Source organism: Psammomys obesus, unplaced genomic scaffold (genome assembly GCF_907164565.1).
Source record: "Psammomys obesus unplaced genomic scaffold, mPsaObe1.curated_primary_1811, whole genome shotgun sequence".
Classification (NCBI taxonomy): Eukaryota; Metazoa; Chordata; class Mammalia; order Rodentia; family Muridae; genus Psammomys; species Psammomys obesus.
Genome location: NW_026587216.1, coordinates 48,039,797 through 48,054,828, shown reverse-complemented (window position 1 = coordinate 48,054,828; position 15,032 = coordinate 48,039,797). Strand labels below are relative to the sequence as shown.

At 44.1% G+C, this 15,032-nt stretch overlaps 1 protein-coding gene across 7 annotated transcripts in view; it reads left to right on the top strand.

Annotated features, from left to right (window-relative positions):
• The first annotated feature begins 9,890 nt into the window (after positions 1-9,890).
• Wwp1 (WW domain containing E3 ubiquitin protein ligase 1) overlaps positions 9,891-15,032 on the top strand; it is a 100,659-nt gene continuing 95,517 nt past the window's right edge. For 5 of the 7 annotated variants that reach the window (XM_055603185.1, XM_055603183.1, XM_055603181.1 and 2 more), the window contains exon 1: positions 13,902-14,187. The gene's annotated coding sequence lies outside the window, so the exon portion shown is untranslated. Of the gene's footprint in view, positions 9,968-13,901; positions 14,188-15,032 lie in introns of those variants that run through there. The other 2 variants (XM_055603180.1, XM_055603182.1) reach the window with 2 other exon arrangements.

Below are 15,032 nucleotides of genomic sequence, written 5' to 3'. Positions count from 1 at the left end.
TGATCCTCCACAAACATTCTCTCACTGCACAGCAGTATCTTTCTTTAACTTGGCCAAGGTTAAATCCTAGGGAGTGGAAGGCTGGGAGTTTGCTCAAAATGGACTGATTGATTGCACAGCCTGAGCTCTCCTTCCATTATCTGGTGTCACCGAGAGATACAGACAACAATAACAAGACAAACAGAACCAAGCATCCACTATTAACGTCTCTGTGTCTTATCTGATTAAGTGGTGAAATTCTGTGAGTCAACAAAGGTCTAGAACGTAGAAAAGGTGAAGAAAAAAAAAAAAAACCTCCATAATGTCTTTCTCTTATAGAAAGACCTGAAGACACTCTGTCAAAGTTCTGTATTCTTCAGAGGTTGACACCATTTTAGTTACTTTTTGTTTTCACTGTCTTGATGTTAAAAAAAAAAAAAAAAAGCTGTTGGGGTTATATGTTTATTATTTGCTCTAAGACTATCACAGCAGTATTATTTAACTAGCTATCACAAATAATAAGACACAGACACTGTTAGATTTTATAATTCACTTATTTACCTTGGGCCAAGCAGACATTACACCTTCGCTGGCTCAATATCCTGACCATCCATCTGCCAGCCCCCATCCAATGCCATCTGCCTTAATCATCCTCATCTGGACTACCTTTTATCCATAATGCCATGGTACTCGTTTTCATTCTTCATCTGGGCCTTTCCGTGCCATCACTGAAGTCCTTTCTCCAGTTCCACGAGGTTCCTACTCCACACTAACCCACCGTGGCATCCTTCTTCCTCCTCTCTTCCCATTCATCATGTTTCCCATGATTCTCTCTTGAACCCAAAAGCCTAGGAACCTTACCATGTCTACTCCATTCTGCCCTGCCCAGGTATAGGCCATTTAATCAACCCATCAGGTATGTCTTAGGCAGGTTTACAAAACAAGGAGAGCTGTAACCGGATCTTGAGGTCCAGTAACATGCATCAGACCAACCTCCAATACACTGTGACTAAAATACTTTACAAAAACACTTGGAGGAGGCTTTATTTCATCTCATGGTTTCAGAAGGTTCATTCTGTAGCTACTTGAAAGGAGTACCAGTGTGGGACATCACAGCAGTGGGCGGGAGTTTGTGGTAGAGGACTGCTGTGTACATCTGGAGAGCAGAAAGAACAGCGAGGGCGAGGGCTCATCTTCCCTCCAGCTAGGCCTTGCCTTGCAAGTTTTCACAACCTCCCAAAATGGAGCTGCTGGCTGACAGGGTTAAATATTCAATATATGAACCTAGGTGGGGATCACCTCAATCTCTAATAATATCCATTTGTGGAGGTAAATATAACTCTTTTGACATTTAGCACTAGGGAGTAGGGGCATTGGTCATCTTTTGTTCTAACTCTTCACAAATGTCAGTACCTCCTGCTACAGGAAGAAGCGGCTCCTTTGCCGAAATGTAGTAGAGTGCGGTGTCTCCTCAGGAAAAAAGGTTGCATGGGTTTGCTTGCAGTGCATTAAGAAAATTCAGTCCCTTAGTGGTAAGAATCCTCAGTAGGGACACAAATCTATTGCGCATTTGACATTTTTCTACAATCCTCCATTTTCCTTTCAGCTCGGGAAACAGATGCAAACACTATGTTAATGCTGCTTTTGTACTGTAACTGATAAAGTCCTTGATCTTCAGCCCCAGACTCTGATGTCCTCCACCAGTGTCCAGAAAACTGTGGAAAGCTGACACGCAACCTTCAAGTGAAATGAAATCTCATACCTTGAAGCTTTTTTTAATTTAAATTTCATTATTATACTACCTATTTTGTGTGTGTGTGTGTGTGTGTGTGTGTGTGTGTGTGTGAGATATGTGTGTGAGAGAGGGCATGTACATGCCCTGTTGTACACATAAAAGTTCAAATGACAATTTCAGGAGTTATTTCTCACCTTTTCACCCTGGGTTCCAGGAACTGAACTCCAACTGTCAGGCTTGCAAGTACCTTTACTGCTAAATCCTCTTGCCAACCTCCTTTTACAGTTTTTAAAAGTTGTATTATCTTTATTATCTTTCAAAACAATTTATTTAATTTTAGAATTATGAATATGTTGGAGGGAGGGGCTTGTTCATAAGAGTGCAGGTGCCCACAGAGACCAGAAATTAACATTACAACCCCGGGAGCTGGCTTCATTTGGTTTTGAGACAAATGATATCGGTGCTGGGAATACAACTTGGATTCTCTGGAAGAGGCCCTCTTAACCTTGGAGCCATTTCTCCAGCCTCTGTTCTTGTTTTAGTGTAGTTCTTACCACAGTGTAACTCTTTCAGCCTGTGACTTTATTTTGTACTTATTTATTTAGCTCCAGTTCATATGCCCCAGGCTCACTATGTAGCTGAACATGAGCTTGTATTCCTCCTATCTCCACTTAGCAAGTGCTAGGATTGCAGGCATGCACCACCAAGTCTGACCAACATAGCAATTTCTATCAGAGATTTATTAACTTGAAATAGAATGGCCAGGTTTATAAATAGTAAAAAAGTCACACAGTAAATAAGGTGACAGACTGAGTTATGTTGTGGTAAGGGACAACTACAAATATTACAGTTTTTAAATGCTCGAGTAAAATCTGGTGTGCCCCACTTGTCAGTTTCTGTGAGATTCTCTTACCATGACAGGGAGAAGGGAAAAAGTTTCTCAGCAACCTTTTGAGACACAACCTGAGAATCACCAAAGGCTCTACATGTGGCTGCTGCTAAGACAATAACTGCTTAGTCTTCCTTGGAGAAGACTATACTCACACTTTGGTCATCCTGTGATCCCTACTCTCCTTTGGAAACACATGCCCCTACTTGCCTTTATCATATTTTCTTCTATGCGTCTCTCTTTCTCTTAACCCTCATGCTTAAGCCAGTATTAAAACAACTTTAATAAAATTTCCAACTCTGTTTCATCATTATCTGACTAGTCCACAAATTCTTTTTAACACTGAAACCATGAACTCTGGGTTGGCATGAGTGGAGATTCTTAAAACTCTAGGGGAACTTCTCAGACTAGGGAAGGTGCAGTATGAGGTTGAACCTTTCAGAACTGACAAGGTTCCAGAGTGGCTGATGAGCATCAAAGGATTACAGTTCATAAGCTGAAAGTCTAATGGATTTGCTTACAGCCTGTCTTGTCCAACAGAGCTGTCAAATCTAGACAAAGCTATGCTTCTTTGTATAGTGTTGACTATCCATCTCAGAAGGTTGTAAATGATAGCTGTTCACTAAATAACTACTAGTTGACTTACACAGTAGCGTAAATACAGTCACGCTATATAAAGCTCATTATTCTGTTTCTCAATATCATAAAATCGGTTCTAGTGTTTTGCTCTTAAAAAAAAGAGAGAGAGATTGTACATAAAGTTAATGTGGACCTCCCTTCCCCTGGAGATTGTTGGCCACCTGCCCATGAGAGAAAGGGGAGCAAAGATGGGGGAGGGCAGGGCTCGGACCATTGTGACTGAATAACTTTCCAAGACTAGCTTTAGCGAGACTGCTCACTTTATTTGGGGTGGACAAAGGCTATAGTTCTTGGAGAGTGGGTGGAGGGTTGCCAGGGTAGGTATACACTATTGGCTGGCGCTTGAGGTGCCAGGAATGCTTTATTTACATACCAGGAATTCCAGATACTTGTTGGGCAGGTTCTTATCTGGAAAAAGAAGTTGAACTTGCATTTTTGCCATTGGCTACATGACTTCCCTCAGGTGCCTTGTTGTGCTTAGAGACTCTCTCCGGAGGAATTCAGGCAGAGAGAAAGAAAACCCCTACTGAGAAAGGGAGTCCTTCATTCTGTGTCAAGCTCTGGAGAGCTGTCTGGACATGGTGGACTGTGACCTCAAACAGCAGGGTCTTCTAGCAGTTATCATCTAAAGAATATATATTTTAGTATCTTCAAAATTTATCTTTCTCTCTCTTTTCTCTATGTGTGTGTGTTTGTGTGTGTGTCTGTCTTTCTGTCTGCCAACAGTTATCATCTAAAGTATATATATTTTAGTATCTTCAAAACTTAGCTTTCTTTCTCTCTCTCTCTTTCCTCTGTGTGTGTGTTTGTGTGTGTCTGTTTCTCTGTCTATCTGTCTGTCTGTGTGTGTGTGGTGTTCAGGGTTTATGTGTGTATCATGTACCAGGAATCAAACCCTCAGGGCCTTGTGCATACCAGGCAAGTGCCAAACCACTGAACTCTACCTGCAGCCTTTATCTTTGTTAGCAGAATACTTTTTTCACTTTGATTATGCCACGTAAAGAAATGCTCTTCATGCTAATATTCAGGCTAACAAGTAAGACCATAATACATGTTGCAAAGAGCTGGGCCAAATTTGTGCTTACTCATACAATCTTGTAAGAATGGACAGGAAATACAGAGAGGAAAGGAGACTGACTCAGTGGATGGCTGGTTGTTAATTAGTAAACAAGCACTGTAGCCATATTGAACCCTGTGGCTGTTATTCCAAGGTCAAAGTACATGAGTAATGTCATCTGTTTCCTAAAATAGTGCCCACTTACACTTCCATGAGAAGTGTGTTTTACCAGCTGTGAAAATTGAGAAGTTTGCTTATTGAGAAAAATTAGATAAAAGTTGGGCTTAAGGAGACTTGAAGAAACATCTCAGAATCAGGTTGGAGGAGGGAAACATTTATGACTGAGGGCTTGCAATGCAAAAGCAAACAGTGAGGACAGTTACATAAATCGTTCTGAGAAAACTTGCGTTATTAGACTTGAGAACAGAACTGAGGGTGAGGGGATGAAGACCAACGCCATTTGTTTTGTAAGGAGTGTTGAACGTGCAGGCATTATAGCCAAGGACTGTCGGAGTCATCAAACTGGGACTGCAGTCTATGCCCGCAGCCCACAACACCGAATTTACAGTCTTCATTTGGCAAGTATTTACCGAGAATGTAACAAGAGCCAGACATTGTTCAGTGTACTCAGAACACTGCAATGGGGCAGAAGGGAGAAGATCAGTCTCTGCTCTAAAGAAACTTGTCCCCCCCCCCCAACTGGTGTAAAAACAAACAAGCAAATAAATATGATTTTCAGATGATGATAAGTGCTATGAAGAAATTAAGCCAGTTAGTGGGATAGAGACCAACTTTAATATCCGATAAGAAAATCCTCTCCAAGGTGCCAAAGTGTTTCCACTGAATGCCCTCACCCCAAACCCCACCCCTAGGGCCCTTAAGGGAATTCTGGACAAGTTCAAGCCTGAAACTGTGCAGTCATCCTGTGAGACAATATCTCTGAAGTTCATTGACTGGTACTGGAGCTTTTTTCTGGCCACAAAAGATTGTTATGATCCATAAACATTAATGTTGTCTAGCAGCTTGGAGCTGTTCCAGTAGCTTGGGCCTCTCTCAGCAGATATTCCTTGACTGAAATAACTGCTCCCTCCAAGCATGTCCTGATTTATGGTCTGCTTGTTTATTTTTTCTGATTGCTTTAATGCCATTGATATCAGATTCCATTTAACCTTGAATCTTACCGCTTCTGTGCTACCATATCGGGAACATTCTGCTTGCTTTCTGAGACAAGTCAAGTCTGCTTGATTGACCCAGGACCTTATCCTTTCTACTTGTGACTTGAAGAAAACATGCTGGCAACATGTTTCACAAAAAAGTGTGATTCTAGCAGAACTTGATTTTGCCTTCCCTATGTCATCGCCAGCATGTTTATTTTCACAAATACTTTTCTTGTTTTGCTATTTGTATCTTCCCTCTCCAGTGTTGAGAATCAAACCTGTGGTTTCTCACATGCTCAACTACTGAGTTATGCTTTATTAGATTATAAAGGTTTGCCAACTTGAGGTGAGAGATTATATTTTAAAGCACTTGTTGTAAAAGATCTCAAATGAGATACTAAACTCTAGATCTGTTTGTTTGCCAAGAAAACTTCATCAATTGGTTTCAAAAATGTCAGGAGTCTGGAAGGTACACTGTGATCAGAGGTAGGGCAAACACAGGCAGCTGGGGGACACCTAGCTGACCAAAATCTATGAGACCAGGTTTGTGGTCACACTAGCAAAGAGTCTGAAGGGCTGCATCAAGCAATTTTTATCACTATGACAACATACCTGAGAAAAGGAACTTAATAGAGACCAGGTTTATTTTCCTCACAGTATTAGAGGCTTCTCTCCATGGTTGCTTCTTCCATAGTTTCTGGGCCTGTGGTGAGGCAGTTCATCATGGGCAAAATGCTCAACTCACAGTGGGCCAGGAAGGTGGCAGAAAACAGGAAGTGTCAGGGGAACAGCCACATCCTTCCCAGGAGCCCTCATAATGTTGCTGGTCAATCATCAACAACACTTGGCCAACATTCTGGGATTGGATCTACTGGCTGAAAACAAAAATCTTTTCTTTTGACAGATTTAAAATGCTATTTTCTCCCCCTCTGGTGCAACTACTAGATGTCCAGAAGTAAAATGTTAAGATTTTATTTATTTTTTTAAAGATAGTATTTTTATAATTCTCTAAGAGTTCTACATGTGTGTACTGTGCATTTTGACTTAACTGTCCTCTCTAACTCCCCTGGACTTGCCAAACACTTCCCATCCCCAATTTTGTATTTCCTGTCTTCTTTAAAAATGTCAAAAGCCTGACTCACTGGGTATAATGAGCGCTACCCATATATGTGCGTGCAAGTGTGGGGTAATCTGCTGTGGTATGGTCAGCCAGCCCCTGGCCACACCTCCAAATAAAAGTGACCCTCCCTTCCCTATCTGCTCCTAAATGCTGCTCAGCTAAGGATGGAGCCTCTCTTCTTTCAGTGCTCGACTTCTGGCTGGCTGGCTCTTAGGCAGTTTTAATCTGATAATCACAGTTATGAGTGCATGAGTGTGTAGCCATGTTCTCTCCAGAAGTTAGCGTCTCACAGTATCCCTTTCCACTACCTTGCCCTTACATTCTTGCTGCCTACTCTTCCATGATGTTCGCTGAACATGGAGGCTTTTACTATACCTTTAGCATGGGAACTTTTGGGGGGATACCACATGAAGACACTTTAGGTTTCAAAATCATTTACCTGTGAATCTCCAAAAGATACTCCAATAGCTAAGGTGAAAAGAGAATTTACTTAAAGGATAAGTGAGAATTTCATTTTACTCAACTGCAAATAGTACTTTAGAGCCTCACAAATGTTGGCAAATCCTCACTGTACACTAATGTCTCTATGGATCTGGGCTTTTCCACGAGGTCCGTGGTTTCCGTTCCTGGATAACTTCCAGGTAACCTGAGCATTCAGGGCTGCAGTGCTGCCATTTGACTCAAGCCTGGCCAGGTACTGTCACTTCCACACCCTCAGCTGATCAGTGAACAAAACTCAAGGTCTCTAAGTTCACATTTTTATGATAGATAATCTGATTTACCCAATGAAGTTTGAGTTTATTCCCCCTGATTCCATGTGGCAAGCCTCTGGGGCTGGTGAGCTCCTGACTGTGAGGTGTAAATGGTAGCCGTAGGTATGTTAAGAGGGAGGATTTCTTAGACAGTGGGCAGGGTTAGAAGTGAGGTAATGATTAGCATCCAGTGAAATTACAAGGGCTTCATCAAGCTATGAAATTCAGTGATGACCTACAGCCACCAAAGGGGCCATTCTTTGGAGGAGGGGAAGGCAACAGCTTCCTCTTGCGCAGGTCTTGGGAGGTGGTTGAGTAAGACGCAAGTACCTTTGGGTAAATGTGTGAATTGTCATCACAGGGTAAAGTCTGATTGCAGATATGCAGGAGACAAACGCTTTAGAAAATATTAGTAAACCGAGATTAGAATGGCAAAGGAGAGCAATAGTGAGCAAAGACATGCCTCAACAACAGTTTATGAAAAGCAAGAGTGGTTGCAGCCTTCTTCCATCTGTGCACACTGCTTCTCTCCAGCCTACCCTGTTGTTGTAAATCACCCTACTCTTTTCAAGATCATAGTCACTCTTAGAGACCTAGATTAATAACTATGTCTAGAAAGCCTTTCTGAAGTCTATTTAGATAGTCATAGATGGTCATCCTTCACTTTGGTTAAAGATAGTTGAAGTAGAACATCTGTAGGGTCAAGTATCTTGTTTAATTCTTCCTTGAACTTTCCACATCTATTACAGAAAGAAACATGGATTTAAAATTAATACTTTTGCTCAAAATCAAATAATCAACTATACTGGCTAACAGCCTCACTTCATGCAGAAATGAAGGCAAAAATCTATGTATCAGGGCACAAGGTCAACCGTGCCTTAGTTTTAAGACATCCACAACGTGATCACTTTCATTAACTCCGTGATTACTCCTCTCAGTTAACAGGTCTATCGTTAAGATTCCCTATGTCTATATTACCACAATAGGAACTTTCATGCAACTGCATCAAGATGATAAGACATGAAAAGGAACTCTCGCTTTTTTTGTATTCATCCTGTCAATATTGATAGTCCACTATTTGCTACGAGTTCTTATAAGTAAATAAAAAGAGAAAATTAAGTGATAAAGGTTTTGGCAAAGTCTTGGAGGCTTAGGATTTTAGTAATCTGTTTATCAGATATGTATTGAATCCACACAGAATGTGCTGGCTTATAAAATATGCAAGAGTGAGTAAGACAATCTCAGCCTCTGCCTCCACACAGTGTACAGAAATTCACAAAGTATCAAAAGTCATGCAGGGGTTTGGGGTGAGGCAGGACATTTCAGGGTCCCGTCGTGCTTAACCCAAGATTCTGAGGTGCCAGACACAGAAACCGAAGATTGACTTGAGATGATGGCTCCAGCAAAGATTAAAGACATAAACACTCTAGGCATTAGTAAGGCAAAAGAAAACTTTATTCATGAGAATTACAGAAAAGTGAGAAACTGAGGAAAACTGAAACCACTGAGAGTAGGAGGGGTGCCTAAGAGAGAGAAAGAAAAGGTTTTTGTTGTTGTTGTTCGTTTTGTCTTATATTTTTATAGGGCTATAACAGAAACTGGATAAGGGCTGAGATTGTTGGTTCTCTGTATTATGATGGGTTGAGCCAAAGGAGGGTCCACATATCTTATGCATGCCCTTTGGGCCCAACCAGAAAGATAACTAGTTTATACTCTATCCACTCAGTTAGGAGCAGTAAAAACTCCCCTCTCTCCATCTCTGATTTTGCTTTATCAGCAGCTGTGATGGCTATTCTTGGTTGTCATCCTGACTATCTGGAGAACTACAGTTGGGAAACGGAGGGCTCACCTGTGTGAGCTTTCTTTGCCTGGTCTAAAGTGGGTGAGTCTGCTTCTAGTCTGGTCCTTTCAGGTAGGAAGACACAGGCCTTTGATCTGATTCTCCACACAGGAAGACACTTTTAATCTGGGCTGTATCATCTGCTGGCAGTCTATATAAGAACATGAAAGAAGGAAGTTTTTGCGCTTTGCCTGTTTGCCCTCACCTTGATATCAAGTCCACTTTTTCACAGGTGTTAGAGCTTCTTCTTTGGGATTCTGGCATCTACTGAAGACCTGCTGAGATATCCAGCTTTGTGGGCTGAGAGATTTTTGGATTCTTGGACTTTCCTTTCATGGATTAATTGGACTATAGCCTGTAAGTGATTCTAATAAATCTCCTTTCTCTCTCTCTGTCTCTCTCTTCTCTCTCTCTCTCTGTCTCTCTCTCTCTCTCTCTCTCTCTCTATATATATATATATATATATATATATATAAAGATTCTTTCTATATATCCTGCTACTCTAGAGAACACTGACTAATACAGGAGCTGACCTTTAGACTATCTGCTGGCTGTTGGCTGTGGCTGGCCTTGCCTGGCCTGGTCCACTGTGCAGGTGCTTTGCTGATGGCTAATTAATCTAAGCTCGCTTTGTTCTCAAGCTTACATAATCAACTTGTACTTTGAGCATAGCAGAGAGCTAACTGAATCTCAGCCACCAAGACACAGCTGCCCTCCTGTCTATAATCCTAGCAACTGGGAGACAGGAAGAGGAGGACGAGAATTTTCAGGCCAGTCTCAGCTACACAGTCAATTCAAGGTTAGTCTATGTTACACAACATCCGGTCTCTATGAAACCCCAAAACCCTAAAGTAGAAAAACAAAGAGAAGAAGAGGAGTAAGAGGGAGAGAGGGAGGAAACAGGGGAGGAGAAGATCAGGATGATCATTCCTTTCGGGTTTGTCTATGGGGGTGTTTCCAGACAGGATTGGCTTGTGGGCCCACGAGCATAGTGGGGAAGACTTAGTTTGAATGTGAGCGAGTTACCGTCCTTGGCTGGAGGCCAACAGGACAGCGAACACGTGTGTAAACTTCGTCCTGATTCTTTCTCACAAACAAGATGTGTTTTTCCCTCCTGCTGCTGCGATTGTGTGAGTCGATTTTCTAATATATCCATGCGTATGTGTACGTGTGCGCACACACTAATTCTGATTTTCTAAAGAATTCCGATACAGCGAACAGAAATAAGTTTTCTAAGATACAGTTGCTTTAGTGTATCCCTAACTCATCTATCTGTCCATCCGTCTGTCCATCCGTCCGTCCATCCATCTATCTTGATATAATACCGGCTGTCCTGGAACTCACTACGTTGACCAGGCTGGCCTTGAAGTCACATAGATCCACCTGCCTCTACCTCCCAAGTGCTGGCATTCAAGGTGCGCTCCACCATGCCTGGCTATTATCAACTCCTAATTCTTACATTCTTGATCCCCTTGTGTCTTACCTGATTGTAGGCAAAGGAGAGCTGCTTAGCGCCAAGCTGTTTGCCTGCATGCTATTTCCTCTACCTCGTGAGGAGTCGTGAAGGAAGAGCAGGTTGTCTTTGGTGGCACTGGAAAATAGAGTTCAGGCTTTCACTAGCAGCAGAGCATGAGAAAACTAGGAAGGGTTAGCAATCAAAGGGGCACTCAAGTGAGAAATGGACAAGAAGCAAAGCTGACTTTTCTCTGTAGCACACGGGGAATAGGAAACTGTTGAGGTATAGAGAAAAGTAGACAGGCTGGCGCAGTTGCTTCCGCCCAGTGCTGGCAATTTGGCTGGTGCCTGAGCGGGGATGGAAACTGCCTTGTGTACTAGAGGATGTTTAGCACCACAGTCTAGATGGTAACCAAAACTACCTTCCTATGAAACCATCTCAGACAGACACACACACACAACCTCAACCTATCACTTTATTCCTCTGAGACACAAAACTATCCCAGGTTGAGAACCACTGGACTGGTGCGCTTTTTCTCTACTGTGGTATACCAAGTTATGTCCCAAGATTTAGTGGCTTGAACTATAATGAAGTTGGTCCATTCAGTTCATCGCTCTGTGGGTCAGGCATGTGAAGGACTTAACTGAATGGTTTTGGTTTCATATCCCTGAGAGGCTGTGGTCAGGACCCCATTCTCTGAAGTCTTGAAGGATCCACTTCTCTGTGTCACTCAAGTGGCACCTGGTAGGGGGTCTCAGATCCTTTCTAGTCTCAGGCAATATGCTTAGTTTCTTTTGGTGTGGGTCCTTTCTTAGGGCTGCTTAGGTATAGTCTTGCCACTTGGCAGCTGCTAGTGATTTTGGGGAGCAGGGACATGTGACCCAATGCGACCAGAGTAACAACTCAGCTTTGTTACACGTTAGAACCAAGTTGCTCACCAAGTTGTGGGCCCTATCAGGAGAGAATTACGCTCTAGTTTGTGAGGGAAGAAGTGCCCACAAATTTGTGGACGCATTTTTAAAAATTATCATTATTACAATTTATTCACTTTGTATCCCAGCTGTAGCCCCCTTCCTCTCCCCCTCCCAATCTCACCCACCCTCCCTCTTCTCCTCCCATGCACCCTCCCCCAGTCCACTGATAGGGGAGGTCCTCCCCTTCCCTCTGACCCTAGCCAATCAGATCTCATCAGGAATGACTGCATCATCTTCCTCTGTGGCCTGGCATGCTGTTCCTGCCTCAGGGGGAGGTGATCAAAGAGCCAGCCACAGGCAGGGTTCATGTCAGAGACAGTCCCTGTTCCCCTTATTAGGGAAACCACCTAGTGACTGAGCTGCCATGGGCTACATCTGAGCAGGAGTTCTAGGTCCTCTCCTTGCATTTTTTTTTTAAAAGATCACTACTGATAGAGAAAAGTCTTTTAGCAAATAGAATGAAGAGAAAATAATTAGTAGGTAATTCTAAAACAAATGCTAAATGACTGTTTAATGAAATTAAACAAATTATTTTTTTATATTAATTACAATTTATTCACTTTGTATCCCAGCTGTAGTTCCCTTCTTCATCCCCTCCCAATCCCACCTTCCCTCCCTCATCTCCTTAATTATTAAGCAAATAGAAAATATACAAATTCTATGCTGTTAGGAAGAAATGAATGTGCCAATTGAAAACAAAAAGATAAATGTGTCACCCAAATCAATATTTTATTGCATGTAGAAGCAGTGAATAGTTCTGTAAGAAAGCAGACACTGGTAAGTATCTATTTGCTCACATGGGATACCCTGTGATCGCCTGGCACAGTGAAGTGGGGAAGTTGGTGATATGGCAGCAGTCCTTTGGTGAGAAGCCTATGTGTATGGCTGTAGGTACTGAACTTGTAGCAAATCATTTATAGTTTTACTACGTCATGCGTTCATCACGATGCCGATTTTCTAGCTTAAGTACAACCAGGTCAAGGAACTCACAGCTTGTAGTGGCAAGCGGGCTGGTGTCTTAGGCAGCAGAAGGCAATGCTTCCGGCTCACAGCACTTTCAGAGCCCACGAAACCCGTTTAATTCTCATGAAGAGTGAAGGGAAAAGTGGAAGTAACAAATATAATATTTTAAAGTATAATGTCAACCCATTTTCCTGTGGACCAATGCAATCAGAAAATACAGTTTATAGTACTTTTGCTTGATTTTTTTTTTTTTTTTAATTAATGAAAGAAGAGGCCTTGCAGGTAGGTAGTTTGTAAGGTCATGAAAATGAGAATGTGTCTGCAGGGGCTGAGGTGTGTTCTGATTTCAGCAATGTGTCACCTAAGACTACATTCTCTCTGCAAGGCAAGTTGCCAATGTGTTTTAAAAGGGCTAAACTTATTCACACTCTGTGATTACTTTGGTGGATTTAACATGTGACAGTAAACAAGGACATGTGAAGTGATTGATGAAAAGATAACAGTGTTCACTGGAAACTAAGGAAATATTCAGTAATAACAAATACTTGATATTAGGTGTCAACTTAGGGGATAGGAGAACCCTAGGAACTTCTTTTAGGGTCTCGTGGAAAGTCTGAGCATGGAAGAAGTGAGGTGGTGAGACAGAGAAGGCAGAAAGAGAAATCTGTACACGTTCACGAGGAAGGCAGTGAGGACCCTGCGGAGGACGTTTGTTTAAATCTACTGCCTTTGTTTAAAGAAACCTTCCAGCAAAAGGATGCAGGAACTGTAAAGGCAACATGGTTTAAACCCAGAGTCTAGTGGGCATGTTCAGTGATCTCCTAGAACAAATAGAAAGTGCTCCATGAAGCACGTTGTCCTTAAAGCTGAGGAACTAAGGCATTTAACCAGCAGAGTGGCATGATGGTCAGTTGGCAGAATCTAGAATCACCTGGGAGATGGGACTCTGACCTTTGCCTGTGAAGGAATTTCTTGATTATGCTAACTGGGGTGGGAAGAGCAGTCTTAGTTGTGGGCAGGGCCATTCCATGGGCAGAGGATCCTGGACTGCATACAACAAAATCAGGAGCATGACTCTCTCTCTACTTTCTGATTTATGATTTATTGTGAGGAGCTGCTTCAAGCTCCTGCCGCCAGATACGAGCCAGAATAAACCCTATTTCCCTTTTGTCAGTATTCTATGATAGCAAGAGGAATAGAGTGAAGACAAGTAAAACTGTCACGTCCATTTTCGAGTGGCTTTTGTGCATCAGGTGTACACACAGCTAACTTGTATGTTAAGTTGGGGCGACAGCTAACGTACTGCAGTGGCAGAAAGTGCACATTTATTTATTCAACAGGTACTTTCGGAGTCCTACAAATACTCATGGTGTCTTAGTGCTCTTCTCGGTCTACTATTCTTTCAAAAGTTACAGCCACAACGACAGAAGAGTGGATCAGAAAGGTGGTTAAAGAATAACACAACATTTAGAGCATTCGCGTTGAAAGGCGATGTTGCTGAGAAACTGTTACCCAAAGGGGCAGGGAAGTGGACGATGGCACCCGCAACGCAACAGCGCTTCCTTGAAGAGAAGCCAGGACGTCTGAACCTTTCAGACAAGAGAACCAGCGGGCTCCGGGGAGGGGGTAAGTAACGGGTGGGGCCTAGGTGAGGTGTCTGAGCCCTCTGCGCTGGCAGAACTTGGCTCTCTGAAGCAGACCATCGTCAGTCAGCAGCTCTGTCCCTAACCAGTCGACTCACGGGTAAAGGGGTCAGGAGACCCTCCCTTCCAGGGTTACCGCGTGGACTAAGGGCGCGGCCGCCGACGCGAGCACCCGCTCAGTCAGCGCTAGCTTTGTTCCCGGCCAGCGTGGTCGGTGCCCAGAGAAGGGGGCCCTGGGGTCACCAACACAAGTAAAAGTCTTTTCGCGTGTTAACGCTTAGTAATCAAACGTCGGGCGAGTCCAAGGGGTGTTCACTCTCGGCGCGCTTTTACTGTGAAGGGCCGGGTTGGGCAGGAAGCGCCCGGAGGACCCTCCCCGCGGCCGCGCAGGAGGCTCCGCAGCCGCCTGAGGAGACCAGGTAGGGGCTGCTCGCGAGCCTCGGCCGCCTCCCGCGGGGTGCCCCGCCCCCTTCCGGCTCCGGCCACGCCCCCTCCCGCCTATTGGCTGGCGCGGCTCTCTCGAAGACCCGGAGGAGCGGAGCCGCCCTCCGGCGGGCCCGGCGCGCCCTCGCCGCGCATGCTCGAGGGCGGCCGGATGCCCGTTCCGGACGGGCGGCTCGGAGCGGCCCCGGGGGCGGGGAGGCGCGCGTGTGCGCGGCCCCGACGTCGCGAGCACGCCGCGCGCTCCCGAGGAAGGGAGGTGTAGGCCGGGCGGGGGGCGGGGGGAGGGCCGGGCGTCGGCGCGCCGGGCGTGCGGGATCCGAGAGCTGCGGGCGGCCTGGGCGGCCCGGCCGACGCCTGCTGCGAGATGGCGGTCCTGGGCGCGTA